At 45.3% G+C, this 14,841-nt stretch overlaps 1 long non-coding RNA gene across 1 annotated transcript; it reads right to left on the bottom strand.

Annotated features, from left to right (window-relative positions):
- Window positions 1-8,397: 8,397 nt before the first annotated feature.
- On the bottom strand, window positions 8,398-13,143 carry LOC126542329 (uncharacterized). The gene is made up of 3 exons (XR_007601788.3): window positions 12,702-13,143; window positions 11,509-11,610; window positions 8,398-8,511 (listed from the first exon to the last, which is right to left on the bottom strand). It is a non-coding gene; the product is annotated as an uncharacterized lncRNA (long non-coding RNA).
- Between the last annotated feature and the right edge of the window lie 1,698 nt (window positions 13,144-14,841).

Below are 14,841 nucleotides of genomic sequence, written 5' to 3'. Positions count from 1 at the left end.
GCTCCGTGCACTTCCCTACAATAAATCACAGTGAAATAAGGTTGGACAAGGCTTCCGCACAAGCCGTCAGATGCATTGAAGGTCAACAAACACTGAAATCGATGCCTAAACACATTGCTTTGCTTCATGGTCAAGATTAAAACTTTTTAATTAGAAGAAAGAAAGAAAGCAACGATAGCTGCGAAGGGAATGAATTTTTTACCTTCGTACACATCATGGAATAAGCCACCACATACCAATATAACTCTCTGTTTTTGCCTTTGCCTTCTGCTTTTTTATTCCAGTTCCTCACCCTTAATCCCCTTTGCACGGTAGCCAAGTGGACTTTTACCTGATTGGCATCGATACCTTTCTTTTTCTTTCGTTATCTGTCCCTCTCTCCATGCTTTCGGGCTCGCTGTTCGTTATCAGACCATGAGAGACGGTAATTATAAACGATCGTGAGTATGCTCGCAGTAGAAAATATGGGTTCGTTGTGCTAGTCTTCGCCACACATTCGCAGTGTCGAACAGTGAAGAAAATGTGAAGGCACGGTTTTCAGCTGTTTCGAAGATCAAGGGTATTGGAGGAACAGACACATGCTTACTGCGCGGCGCTTAGACGAATGAGAGTTATCGTACCTAGACGAATCAAGTGTTCGAACACTTGTTATTATTCTTCAAATTGTCATATGAATCTAGCCCTTAGCTTTCGGCGGGGCGTTCAGGGATTTCGGCAAAAAGAACCTCAGTGCCTTCATGATACGCTAAATTCTGAGTGCACGGGAAACCCGTTCCAGAATCAGTGTCTTTCGAATGTGGAACAATTATATTCGGTGTTCGATTCTGAAACAACGAATGAACCTATGGGTGGTGCCCGGTTGTGCGAGAACTACACAGAGGGGGAGGACAGTTCCAAAATCAGTGTCGTTCGATAGTGGAATAATTATGTTCGGTGTTCGATTCTGAAACAACGAATGGAACCTATGAGTGGTGCCCGGTTGTGCGAGAACTACACAGAGGGGGAGGACAATTCCAAAATCAGTGTCGTTCGATAGTGGAACAATTACGTTCGGTGTTCGATTCTGAAACAACGAATGGAACCTATGATAGGTGCCCGGTTGTGCGAGAACTACACAGAGGGGGAGGACAGTACGGCACCGTCCGCCTCGAGAACCGGCGCAGTGCCGCCGCGCCGACCTAACAGTGGCTGGCGCGCACGCAACCGGAGCGGTGTGAGCAGAGTCGTGACCGCAGGTTTACACCACGCGGGCAGAGCGGCCGCCGCCAAAGCCTGTCCCGGCTGCAGCAGCAGCGACGAAAATTCAAACGTGCCGCCGACGGCAGCGCCTCTCGCGGCAGCAGCGGACGCACCGCGGGAGATTCGGCCGGTTTCTGCGAAGGGGGCGACCGTCCTCTGCTACCCCCACCACCGCCACCACCTCCCGAACGCTGCGGCACATGCACGCCACACCGCCGGCACTACTACTGCCGCTGAAGCCGCCGCCGCTCTGTCCGGGGGGTCGCACGGTCGGACGCTTTTGATCAACCCGCGCCCATCATGGAAGCACGCGCGCCCCGCTCCTCGCACCTCCTCGGCTGCTGCCGCTTGCTTGCTGCCCCGCGCGCGCGCACAGTTGCTCCCCCCCCCCCTTACCTTTCAACCCCCACCCTACGGACCGCGCGATAGGCGAACAGTTCCTCGGACAACCGGAGTGGCCGTGTCGCCTCGCATGCTTGTATGCAAAGACACTGTCGACAAGATGGCACGGGAAAGGCATCGCTGTATGAAGCTTACTTCAAAAAAGTGGGATGTTGGGGAACGAAGAGAAACACAATAGGGTCGATGGCGATGTCTGGTGGGGAGGGGGAGGGTGGAAGCGAAAAGAAAAGGTTCGACAACTACTGAAGTTTGATTGCATGCCCGTGCTAAACAGCACAGCGGTAAGTTATCTTATTTGGGAAGTTATTTATCATGAATGCAGCCAAAAGCACCTCTGAGTGCCGCAAGTTCTGCCCCCATCGATGTTGCGACATGAGGAACTTGAACCTGATCAACGCCGACATTGATGGGATGCCCACTCATCGCGATCATATGTTACAGAAGATCTTCACGAGTAACGTAGGACCCTGTAATCAAGGAATTTCCCAAATGCATGCCCTGAAGCAAAGATAGAAGCTTTGACTCCCTTGTGCGAGCGCTTTTCACTTCGTGGGGCCGTCCGCGCACGCGCGCATTCACCACCGTCCTCTCGCTCTTCTTTATACTCTCCTGTTCCCCTTCTCTTGCACAGGGTAGTCAATCAGACGATTTTCTTGTTAACATCTCTGCCTTCTCTCTTTCTTTTCTCACTTTTATTAAAGCACTAAAACACTATTCCAAACGGCACCCGACCACCCCTTACTTCCTACCGAAGCTTTTTGAGCAATCCTATTCCCGGTTCCGTCTGAAGCCGACTTGGTGTATAAATTCTCCGTTGTCGTAACCCTACAGTCGTTAGAGTTACTCTGCTTCAATTGCTTCGTGTGCAAACTCTTTGTGAGCCCTGAAGTGAATAAAGCTCATCAGGAATATATGAGCATATGAGAGTGCTGTATGATAAAAGAAGACTATGCATACAGCCTTGCAGATATGCGAAAACAGTGCACAAGTCATGCAGGGAAGAGAGACGTCCGTACTGAAAAACTGATTTTTTTTTTTTTTTTTTGGCTGATGGCCTTTAACGCTACTCGAGTTGTTGGATGAAAATGGCGATGTACAAAGTGAACATCGACGGCACATACACTCACGGGCACACACACACCCTCAAACTCCATGTTCACATAGTTCATTTGCACTGCCTTTGTAGTGTGATTGAAACTTCATCTGGTGGACATTACGTTAAAGAATCGCTAGGGGAATTTCGCTTCGACTCATTGAAAAAATGGGAAAATAAATTTACGACGCAAGTGAGGATGTTTTGAGCTATTGCCTCAGTTTTTGTGTTTACCAGCTGCTTTTAAGGAAAGCCGTGTCACTTGTTAAGCAGAACGCCGTTTCATGTTGCTCTTTAACATCGTATAAGAGACACATTTTCTTTTATGGCTGCTACACATGCGGAAGTGACAGCGAATTTTTATCGTTACTTAACTGGATGTTGTTAATAAGATTAAATCATTATTGCAATAACGTTTAATGTTTGATGAGCTGGTTGATGTTCTGTCTGTTTCTTTATAACTAGCTCTGTTATTATGGAGAGATTGAAGTACAATGTACGTTGGCTACTTTATCCATTTGATGTGTCACAAAGATAAGGAAGTAAATTGTAATTATACAATAATAGTTCTGCCATTAAGATTTGCTGCCCTTATGAAATCTTACAAAGCTCTCATGGGGTGCCAGAGAAAAATAATGGACAAAGAAGACAGTCATGTGCAGCAGTGCTGACGTAGCTGCACACGAAAACTAAACTTCATTACCGCCAATGTAACACTCGCTGTGATTGGTACATCACAAAGAGTCAGCTCGGCCGCTGTAACCTCATCGGCGTGGTGTCCACGCCAAAAACAAGAAATACAAATGTGTAATTCGGCTTTTTAACGCATACGTCTTTTTCCGCTCCTGCCAAAGGTAGCGCACACTGTTTACGGACGAGATTTATCGAGTGATGCGAACGCTATGATGTTACGCAATCAGCTGACAACATAGGCCAAATACAAGAACAGGACATCACCATCATCATCATCATCATCATCATCATCATCATCCCTATGTTCACTGTAAGACGAAGGCCTGTCATGATTAACTCTGTAATACGTTACCAGATTGCAGGTTGTGCCTGCAAATTTCGTTGAGAAGGGCAGAAATTCGGCCTTGTTGGTACGACGTACTGCATGTGAAGCGCAAAAAAAGAAAATAATAAAGGGACAGATGGAGGGCGCCACAAGTGCGCTAATTTCATCATCCCACTTGATTTTCTGCCTTCATCAACTGCACTTGCCTTCTTTTGGAACGCATTTCCGTAACTCTAATGGACCACCGGTAATCTGTTCTACGCATTACATGGCCTACGTAGGTCCGTTCTTTCCTCTTAATATGAACTAGAATTTTGTCTACTCCCATTTGCTCTCTGATCCACTCCACTCTCTTCCTGTCTATAAGGTAACGCAAGACATTTTTCGTTCTATCACTTCTTGCTCGAACTTAACGTGTTTGTTCTATCACTTGCTCGTACTTAACGTGTTTTCAGGCTTCTTTCTTCGCCTGCAAATTTCTGTCTCATATGTTAGTACCGGTAGAATGCAATGATTGTACACTTTTCTTTTCAGCGATAGCGGTAAGTTCCCGGTCATGATTTGGTAATGCTTGACATATGCGATCCAACATATTTTTCTTCTGCAAATGTCTTTCAGCGTCGAATGTGACTAACTAATCTCGTACATGTGCCGCTGTACTGATTCTAGAGGCTGACTGATGATCAGGAAGTCTTGGTCATTTGCCAGCCTTTTGAAGAATACCTTTGTCTCCTGCAAATAAATTAAGAACCACTTTTCTTCCATGCACTTAAAATTAAGTTCCATAGGAGTTCAAGCAACATAAGGGTTGAACTGTTTAAATCAACATTGGTGTTTGCTCCGAGTCGCACCACTTCAAAGCGGCGACATCCACTCCGTCTGTCACACGCTCCCTTTTCGCACCTATGTACGAAGCCGATGCGCGCTGTTAGGCATATTTGCGCGAAGGCTGTGTCGCCGCCTGGCGGTCGCTAGAGGAACCCAGCACGGAGTCTAGCAGTACACCAGAGCCGATCTTTTCTGTCTGTCAAAGCATATAAATGCCTCCGGTCACGTTGGGCGGGCTCCTCTAGACAGATTACCGCGGCAACGCCTCAATGAGGGGAAAACACACACACACACACACAGAAATACAGAAAAAAAACACGGGAAGAGGGAAACAACAAACTAACCTACAAGAGACCATTCATATATATATATATATATATAGATATATATATATATTGCTTTTTATTCTGTCGTCCAGCTTCTAAACGGATCTAAGTTTTCCTGCTGAGTAAAGTAAAAGTACAGACCTGTGTGGGGATTAGTGCCGCCAGTGAATCGAGCCCTATTTTAATTGTAGCTTCCTTTGCTGCATAATCGAAAGGAGAGGGGCCCTAGCTATAGGGTGTTTATTTGCCACCCGCCTCATCATGCCACAGAAACATGAATGATTAGGCGTCTAATTGAATGGTGAGATTAAAGTTCATCTTTATTTTTCTCCGGGCTTCCCCCTACACATCGTTTCTCTTTTTGCTTTAAGATACACCTGTGGGGGATTACGTCTCCTCGACGAGATGGAAAACAGATGATGTACGACCGGATGTTGAACTCTGTCGACTGCTCTTCGGCGTGCGGGTAGTCGCCGACTCGAACGCTCGAAGAGCGGTTCACTAAACTTTCTTTTCGCGCACGCTCTCCGAGTGTTTGCAAGAGCCGGCTCTATGTGGTCCGGACTCGTGAAATTGTAGCGCGGCCGACTGCCGAACCGTCCGTTCAGACGCGCGCCATGTTCCGCCGCCTCTTTCCCTCTCTCCGCAAATGCCTTATCAGCGCCACCAATCGGAGCACCGCAGCGCCTCCGCGTGGCTTCGCGATGAATTGGCGCCCATAAATCGCGGGATTTTCGCCTTCCGCTCGGTGGTCTGCGGCGCGCCGCAGATAAAAACGCGGCTGCGCTCCGCGGGCGATCGCGCCTCGCCTCGCCGTGATCTGTGGTCGCTCATTAGAACGCCGCGCGAAGGCGAGCGCGAATCGCGATGCGGCTCCCACACACGGCCCCGCTCTCTCTGTGAACGCTCCATTCATCGTTGTAAACGCGTTATATAGCGGCAGCGCCGAGCATGCTGGTGTCGAGTATGGATCGCGCGCGCGCGCTTCCCTCGGTGCCGGTATGCCACGGCGAGAACGTTTAGCAAACACATTCTGTCGGCAATAAATACAGATTACGCCCGGCGGACGCGCCTGATGCATTCGAGGGTGACACGCGAGCGCAGAAAAGCAGGAGGCCGCCCTGCAGCAGCAACGCGAGGGTGCGATTCGAGGAGGCTGCAGCGCCATGCTATGCAGTCGCGCAATGCGTTCGGTTTCGCAGCGTGAAAACACAAGCCGTCCAGGAACCGGAGTATATAGGCAAGCGCCAGGCGAAGCGCGTCCCGCATTGTGCATTTTTTATCAGAGCTATTGAAGGAGGTATGTAGTAAATGGCAACCGCGACTGCCCCTGAATGCAGAAATCGGCAATGAAAACAAAGGGCCCGACTGAGAAATGTGCACGGCGTTCCTCGAGTTCGAGGTGCCTCGCAATGGGATCGCCGATGAACGCATATGAGGAGAAAGTGATTAATTCTAAGAAGGTATACGATAACGCCGCGACTTCGCGCTGTCGTGCGAATCGCGACGGGCGCCTTATATGGCTGCTGGAGTAATGTTTATCGCTGTTATTATCGACGTTGTCGTTAAGCAATTAGCACGGGAAATATACCTACATACTCAGTAACGGCGCGTACTTCACGATAACATTGATAACGGATTACGGAGCCCTTTAATTCCAACAAGTGTGCGTAAGAGCTTTTATCAGCTGTCATCTTTCCTTTTTTATTTTAGTGTGTGGGGGATAGTTGGGAAGAAGAGTGTATAGAATCGTTCAACTTATTCAGCAAAGACAGCGTTTATTTTAAAGCTAAGCTTTCTTTGCATACGTTCCCAAGTTTCGCGTGATTGGCATGGCTGATGGATGCTGTATGCTGTTTGGTCGGTCGCTATCTGGGCGGATGTATTCGGGGGTATATATATGCCAATGTTATCCTCAACTACCAGCGAAGTGGCTCAGTATAAAACTATTGTATGCTGACCAAATATGCAGAAAATAATTATATAAATTGTTATATTAACTTCCCACATAAAGCCTGAACAAATAATGCCGGCTCACATTATAGCACACCGATCTGTTGATGGAATGGTTAGTTATGTTGAAGGGATTATTGAATATTTTCTAGGATTGGTATGTGTCTATATCCCTTCTTAGCCAATCCTCTATAGTATGGGCATACTATACGATTCCTAGAAAGACCCTGAACATTACATGTCGCCCCACACATATCTGTAAAGGACACCGATGTGTTAAGGGTATGGTGAATTATATTTGACGCATTCTTTGATTAACATATTTTCTCACTTTTTTTAGCCATTAGGTTTGTGTTATTGGAAATTTGCCTCTTCCGACTGTTACGCAAGACGTACAGAGTCACTACATCTTGCTCGATACGTATCGCACTTTCATCTGCATACACCTGTTATCACCATACAGTCACCTTCATACTCGTGACATCGCTGCGTGTGCGGGTCACATTGTGCGTGCGCCTGAATTAGAGTTTGCATTTCGACATACCTTGTGAACGATGCAATACATAAACGTAAACATTTACATGCCCATCAAGTTTTGTGGTGGATGACCAAAATATTTGTGGTGGATGACCAAAACATTCCATGAGATTATTCCTTGCATAGGATGAAAATAAACAAATTTTACGCGTAGCTGTTTGCTGTAAAGCATTTGATTAACAACTTTACTAAAGCTTCGCTTCACTTAGATTCCAATATGAGCTTTGGGTCTGCATATATACATTTCTTTTTCATTTTTTTTGTATCACGCAAACCTTTATATAGGATGAAATTATTGGTAGATGGCTTCTAGAGAAAACCTGTGCAAACAAGGATTTCAAGACTACCCTTATGAAAATGGTTATGCACTTTATGTTTACTGTATGTTTCCTTGAGGTCACATGAGGAAACGTCCTTTATGTTTCCTCCATGTTGAAATTTGGCCACTGCTTTTATGTTTCCTTCATGTGTCCTCCCTTTATGTATCCCTTATGTTACCGTACTTTATGTTTCCTCCATGTTGAAATTTGGCCACTGCTTTTATGTTTCCTTTATGTGTCTTTCCTTTGTGTATCCTTTATGTTACCGTCCTTTATGTTTCCTCCATGTTGAAATTTGGCCACTGCTTTTATGTTTCCTTCGTGTGTTCCACCTTTATGCATCCTTTATGTGGCCCCAGTGATTAAATCCTGTATTTTATGTAGACATGCATAGATGAAGATTGCAAAGTTACTGTTCCCTACAAGATGCAGCATACAGATTAGAACACTGCTATGGCACAGAAATTCATGCTAACTCGTTCTAAAATTACAAACTAATTAGACTTCATAGAATATTTCAGTATAACACTTGGAATACCATTGTACGTTCCTCACCGCAGTGCTGCTGCTGTTCTAGTTATGTCTTTGTTACTAATATAAAATGTAATATTTGGATGGAAAGATCACGCTGTATTGGTGTTTGTACTTTTAAAAGAAAGTTTTCACTGTACTTTGTAAAGGTTTGTCTGAAATTACGAGTATTTTATTGGACTATCTGTATGTTACTTCAATTTGCCACGTCTGCTCACAGCAGACCTCTGCAATGCGGTGCTTGGATGAGAGCTCACAGGGCACCTGAAAAACAACACAGAAGGAAATCTTTTTCACTTATTCAAAAATATTCATATAAGCAAGAACAGCTTGGCCTGTATGCACACAGCTAAGAAACTTGCAGCAGTCAGAAATAGCACATATAAAGATCAGGGCAACGAACAAGCTTTTAACTAATTGTTGTTTGAGCGCTGTTATCTGCCATTCCACTCAGGTATGAAACTGCTTACAAATTATTTTAAACATTATTGCAGCAGCTGCTAAGTATTGCATGATCTTTAGGACTAGGCAACTGGCCAATAAACCTTTGTGTGCTACCTCAAGCATCGAGGTTCCCAAAGTTGAGGTCCTCCCTATGCCGTGAGCAAGAACTTGCCAATATTTACCAGGAAAGCTTGCTAATATCACAGGCCTCCCATCGAGCAACACTACTGTCTATGCCATAAGGTGCTGTGGTTAAAAGTTAGTTGCGCACACATTCTAATGCCAAATTGAAAGGCATTACAATATCCTGTGCATTTTTCACATTTTCACAGTTTTTGTAGTTCTTACCCATCTTTATTGTCAGTTACAGGCTGCAGGTGTGCATTCTACTGAACGTTTAGCACAACACTTTACTGACTTCAGCATGCCAAAGAAGGTGGTGGGCAAACATGCTGTGTATGTGTACCTACAGCAAACTGAATGGTACCAGCATCTGCTTCACAAGCATGAAAAGGTGTTATTCGCGTGGCGAGTTGTTTAGGCTTTATCAAAATTGGACACACTATCAATAAACTTCATGTGAATACATTATTTCAATCTTATGCTTTCTGAACAGAAAAATGATGAGTTAACTGGTGTTTAATCTAAGACGAACTGCATTATACTTCATCACGTGCTCGTCATAGAGCAAAATATCGGAGGCGATCGACATTTGTATTAAGCAATACCTTCCATCAATGCTGTATCCTTTAAGAGTTTTCAGTTGCGTTGATATCCTGCAACTGCATGCTGCTACTAGATTCAGCGGTGGTGTTTAACAGGCGGGCGAGATGCTGGCACGCAAGGGAGGCGGGCTAGCTTAGTATGTAATCAATGCTTTGCAAACTTCCAGTACCAGCGAATAGCATACTCTAGTATCTGCATTGCAAGTGCAGGAACTGGAAGCCTAGATGTCATTGTTGCTACCTTAATCTGATAACACCACAGCGGTGCAAGCTAAAAGCGTTACCATGCCATGCCATCATTGGTGTGCTTTCCCTAGTGTGCTACATAGCGCCAGCCCACATGCCTCAGCATGCCTGACAATATTATTGTGTATATCTTGTGTTGCTAATAAGCACAATGGCATGATTGCCTAGCCCAGTATACAGCTTTGTATTCATAAGAATACGGCCAACAGCTCAACAAATCAGACACCAGTCCAAGACAAACTAAGATACAGGATGCCAGCCAAAGCATCGCATTGTGCAGTGCAGAACATGCCATGAGCTCTCATTTCATCTCTAACCCACCACAATCAAAACCAGTACAAGTTGAAACCCAAACTGCCAAGTCACACGTACAACAATCATCAAAAGAAACAACCACTGTGTCCATGCTTTCAACTGAGGCTGGGAGATCTAGTTGGCCTTGAAGCCGCCACCATTACAGCAACAGTCAAGAATCCATTGGAATTAACCAGACATAGTAAGACCGATTGGAGCGCTTATTTTAAACAAACAAAAGTCTGTCACTACAAGAATAGTGGTTAAAAAGCAAGATGTTTGTTGCACACACAATTGTGTTGAAAAGCTAGGGCTTGAAAGCCAGAAATTTAGTTATGTATGGATCTTGCGACGTAGCGCATTGTTATACAACTTTTGTGTGACAGCATTACTTAGGAGACTTTCTGCCTAAACCATGTCTTTAGGTGGTTAAAACCTTTTCGTACAATCACCGCGAGCGCATTATTCATAGTAGAAAATATAAATTCAGTGAGAGTGCAACAAATAATTACACTATGTCAAAAAGTGGCTGTTTCAAAATTGCACCAAGTGCAGTGTAGCTCGAGCGTGAAGCAAGCCTCCATGTAACATAACGAAAATCTAAGGTGGTGAGCGTATGGTACCACAAACCACAGATGAATGCATAAGTTCTAGGCAGTACTCCGCATTGTTTGCATGTCCCTGGAAGCTTGTGTATTAGGCAGATAAGTAATAAAGATGGGAAAGTAAAAAAAGGTTCTCCACATTTGAGATAGATGATGGCATAGGACCAGCTTTGTCTTATCAAATGAACAAGTGCAGCGAAACAGAGAAAAAAATGCAATGCAACAGAGAATGCTCCACTTTCAGCTGTGCTACCATGTGGGCTTGCAACTACTTTACTGGGCTGACTTTTATGATTCAGCAGCATTCTATACCACATTATCAACGAGTGAAATTTCTGTTACATATAAAAGAGACAGGCTTCCACCCTGAAGCCGACGAGCTCTTGGGACACAGATTGAACTTGCCACATTAAAAGGTTAATTAGGCTTGTTGTTTGCTTGAAAAATTGAGCACTCATACTGTGACTAGGAATTTGGCAGCTACCTAATAGAGCAGCAAACTTTATTGTCTTGATGGGGGTATTTTTAGGAGATGAACTATGGTATGCAATGCATATTTATGACCGAGAAAAGGGAAGAATTTAGGTGTGCAGGTACTAGTGCGAGTAGCGACTACATAATAATTCAGGTAACCACAGCCTTCTGTTTCTCTCGGGTGGCTCATAGACACCCTCATGCTCCTCAATGATGTTTCTAAAAAAGCAACCTGGCTCAAATAATATAGTCTGTATAGAGAATATATTGCATAGTCACTCCAGCTTTGTTTATATTTGTCTCAGAAGGACCAAATTTAGTTACAGTGCTTCAATTGAGGGCTCCCCGGATAAATAAAAGATATTGTGCAAGTGATCTGCTACTAGAAATCCTGGAAATGGCACACACAAAAAATGATTCCATATTGCACAAGCATATCCTACAACTAAGTGCAGCGACAGTTTCTTACGCACCTTGTAAAAGCATGCAGGTCAAGTGCATCGTTGTGCGATCCAATATGTAGCAGTGCAGCAGGTTCCTACAGGTCGTAGGCTTGACTCCAGAATCCGCATAACCTTCAACAGTAAGAAAGGTTTAATTTATTGTGATGTGAAGCTTCAAACGTGTGATTTACAGTGTCATGTGGCATTGAAAGAAAGAGACTCACACATAAATATGTGCCTGTTTTACAGATGTCTCGTAGTTATATCTCATGTGCTTACATTGTTATATTGTAAAATTCAGGCGGGAATAAAACCAGCAGCTAACACCAGACTACCTGGGAAATTATCACCAAAACCTAAATACGTAGTGAATCAAAAGAATCGATTATGAGCGGTCTAAAACCTAGGCCGCGATTTTGTAGCGATGCCTTTTCCGATGCTTCTCCTTTTCCTCAGTGGTCGGACTGACATTCCGCCATCGTTATTGACTAGTACAGCCAGCCGTGGACGGTGGGTTACGAGAAAGGCAAACATCGAGCGGAAAGCATCGCAACAATATCGCAGCCCTTATTTACGCAGTGCTACAACCCACATATTATGACAACAATCGCTGGAGCTGACATCATGTTCTTCAGATGAAAATATTAATGAAAACGAGCGCCTTATTGACATGCATCGATTAAAAAGGAATTTCGCTGTTGTGATATCGGTCTATATTTGCCGTGCAATAAGAAGAGAAATACGCGAACACGGCGAAGAAGAGAAACAATGCTGACACGTTCTCGCGAAGCTGGGCTTCAAACTGAACTGTATCAATAAAATAATCTTCACACATGCAAATATCTGCTCCACTGTCAAAACACCGCAGTCGCGTTCCAACTCGCGATGCCCACGACACACCTACATGCATTACACACGTAATTTGCAGAAATGATATCCACGGAAGAATTTCTTGCCGGGAAACTACCGAGGAAACAGGAACTTTCAGCGTTTACGTAAATATTTGCCTATTAAGTCTCAACAATCAGCGGTGGTAGCACATCACTGCAGAAAGCAAGCGGTAAGAAATAATTTTCACGGAAACTCCCATCGTGAAACGGTTTGCTAAATGGGCACAACAACATGGGCAACATACTCTCCGAAAGTGCTCTGTTGTCGTTGCACAAAGTTTACTACATGAACCATAAGCTGCGAGAATGCGCGCAAGCGTCAGACCTGCTTACCTTCAAGATGTGAACAGCAAGCGCTCCTTCGTCTCGCAGGCACCACGCGACGACGCTCTTTCCAGCGCGGACACTGTCGAATTGCCGATGAACACCACCGCACAAAAGCACAACTTCCAACAAACTCTTCCACGCACTATAATTCGAAGCCACAGTACCAGGTATTTCACGAGGGGACGCGGACAGGCGAGAACAAAGGCAGCTCGGACGGGCGCTGTAGTACACGTAAGACACCGGCGTATCACAGGAAACATAAGGCGAACTAATGGCGTTACACGAGTCCAGAGGTTTCCTGATGGTTAATGCACACGATACGGATCACAGTTTGTTTAGGCACTTCCAAAATATGATTCAATTACCGTGTAACTGCAACGAGTACTCTCACCGCTCACACAAACGCAACGTGGCCCAGCTCAATATATCATCCAGTAATTTTACCGGGCATAACCGTCACTAGGATGCCTAGATGCGCGCGCACCCGCTCTCCGTTTAGGGTGAGGACAACCACGTTGTCTGCTAGCGCGGCCGCCATTTTCTTGTGCGCCCGCGGAGAGCGGGCGCACATCGAGGCAACCGAGGCAACCTAACCTTCACTAAAGCCCCTTGATACTTAACCTTCACACTGCCGCAGCGCTGTACTGCGGCTAACAAGTCAATTTAGCCTCCGAGATCTACATTTGCTTTCAGGGCGTGCAGTTTGCAAAAGGACGGCCTTCAAGATTTATTTTCTTACTCAGGGAAAGTCGTAGCTGGATGGAAGGCTGCTATTTAAACACAACTTATCGATGTTTGAAGTGCCGTGGTGTGCTGCCTTGTTTTTTTAAAGCATATACAGAGATATCAGACGAAATATGTGCGAACTTTTGCCGGCGAACACAAGACAATCAGCGCGCAGCATGTGCAGCTCTGTCTTCTTGGGATGGCGGACGGTGTACGGGAAGCCGCGATAGCTGCGAGACCCACCGATCAGAAATTCCGAATCACCACACATATACACGCTTCTTATGGCGCCCAGTGGCGTATTTTTGAGAATGTGAGGCCTTATCTTGAATAGCTGGAACCACATTTCCTCGTAGCGTAAGGAATAAAGGCGAAAAAACGTGGCGATGGCTGGCTTACAGCGGCAGCGGAACTTCGCCCAAAGTGAAACAGGCGTACTGCTTGCACGCTCGCGTAATCAAACAAATACGGCCATACTCCGCATACCACTTTCATACTCAGCCAACTGACAATTATAAATTATTCAATTGTACGCCCAAGCAAGCATTTACGGGATCCGCACTGCCCTACTTCTACCCCTGCTAATTAAAACAAAGCAATGACTCGTACTTGTGGTCAGCGCGAAAGCGACAAGGACAAAAGGAAGAAACACAGCAACACGGCGCTGCTTCTTCGGAGTGATTGTTCCTTGTTTCCGCGTTGCTATTGCGCTGTTGCTAAAAGCACGATGAATCGTAACGAACTCGCCCACTTTGCTATCTTTCTACAGCAAGCGCACGCAGTTTTGAAAAGAAAGGCACGTATAGCATTGACCGCAGGTTCCGCATTGGTTAGTGAGCGAACTTTTGTGTATAATTTGCGTGAGTAGTAGAGAAAACGTATCATGACAAGGCCGACGGCTGAAAAAAGAAATAGCGTAGAAAAAGCAACATGTTACAAAGTGCTTCGAAGACCACGGTTTTGAGGTGGAGCCGTGGCAGCGTCTCCCAATGGTCTTTTTTTTTTTCACTTCAGAGTATCAGAAATGTTACAGATATTCAATTTCACTAGATTCTTTCGAACTAGGCGTTCTGAAAGTGAGCGGCAGCTCCAGTTCAGCTTTGGAGGTGGCAGCGCTGGCATTTCCCGCTGACGACTGCAAAGAAATCTTACGAGCGTAATATAGAGACAATCGTAACGTACTTATTAGATATTTACGTGTAATGAGGCTGTCATGAAACCAATATAACACCGCCAGCAGCTACTTAAATGGTAGGTTGTATATTCATGTACGCTCGCAGCAAAACGCCGCGGATTGGCCCCGGAGGGCCCCCCTCTTTTTCGGTTCATGTAGCGCAACCTATCCAACACTGCGCGTCGTGCCACCGCGTCTCCAGCCGCCGCGCAATTGTTATTTGTCGTGATAGATAATTCGCTGCAT

The sequence above is a fragment of the Dermacentor andersoni genome, chromosome 2, assembly GCF_023375885.2.
Source record: "Dermacentor andersoni chromosome 2, qqDerAnde1_hic_scaffold, whole genome shotgun sequence".
Taxonomy (NCBI): Eukaryota; Metazoa; Arthropoda; class Arachnida; order Ixodida; family Ixodidae; genus Dermacentor; species Dermacentor andersoni.
The sequence above is the reverse complement of the archived record's forward strand: the minus strand, read 5'-3'. Positions and strand labels throughout refer to the sequence as shown.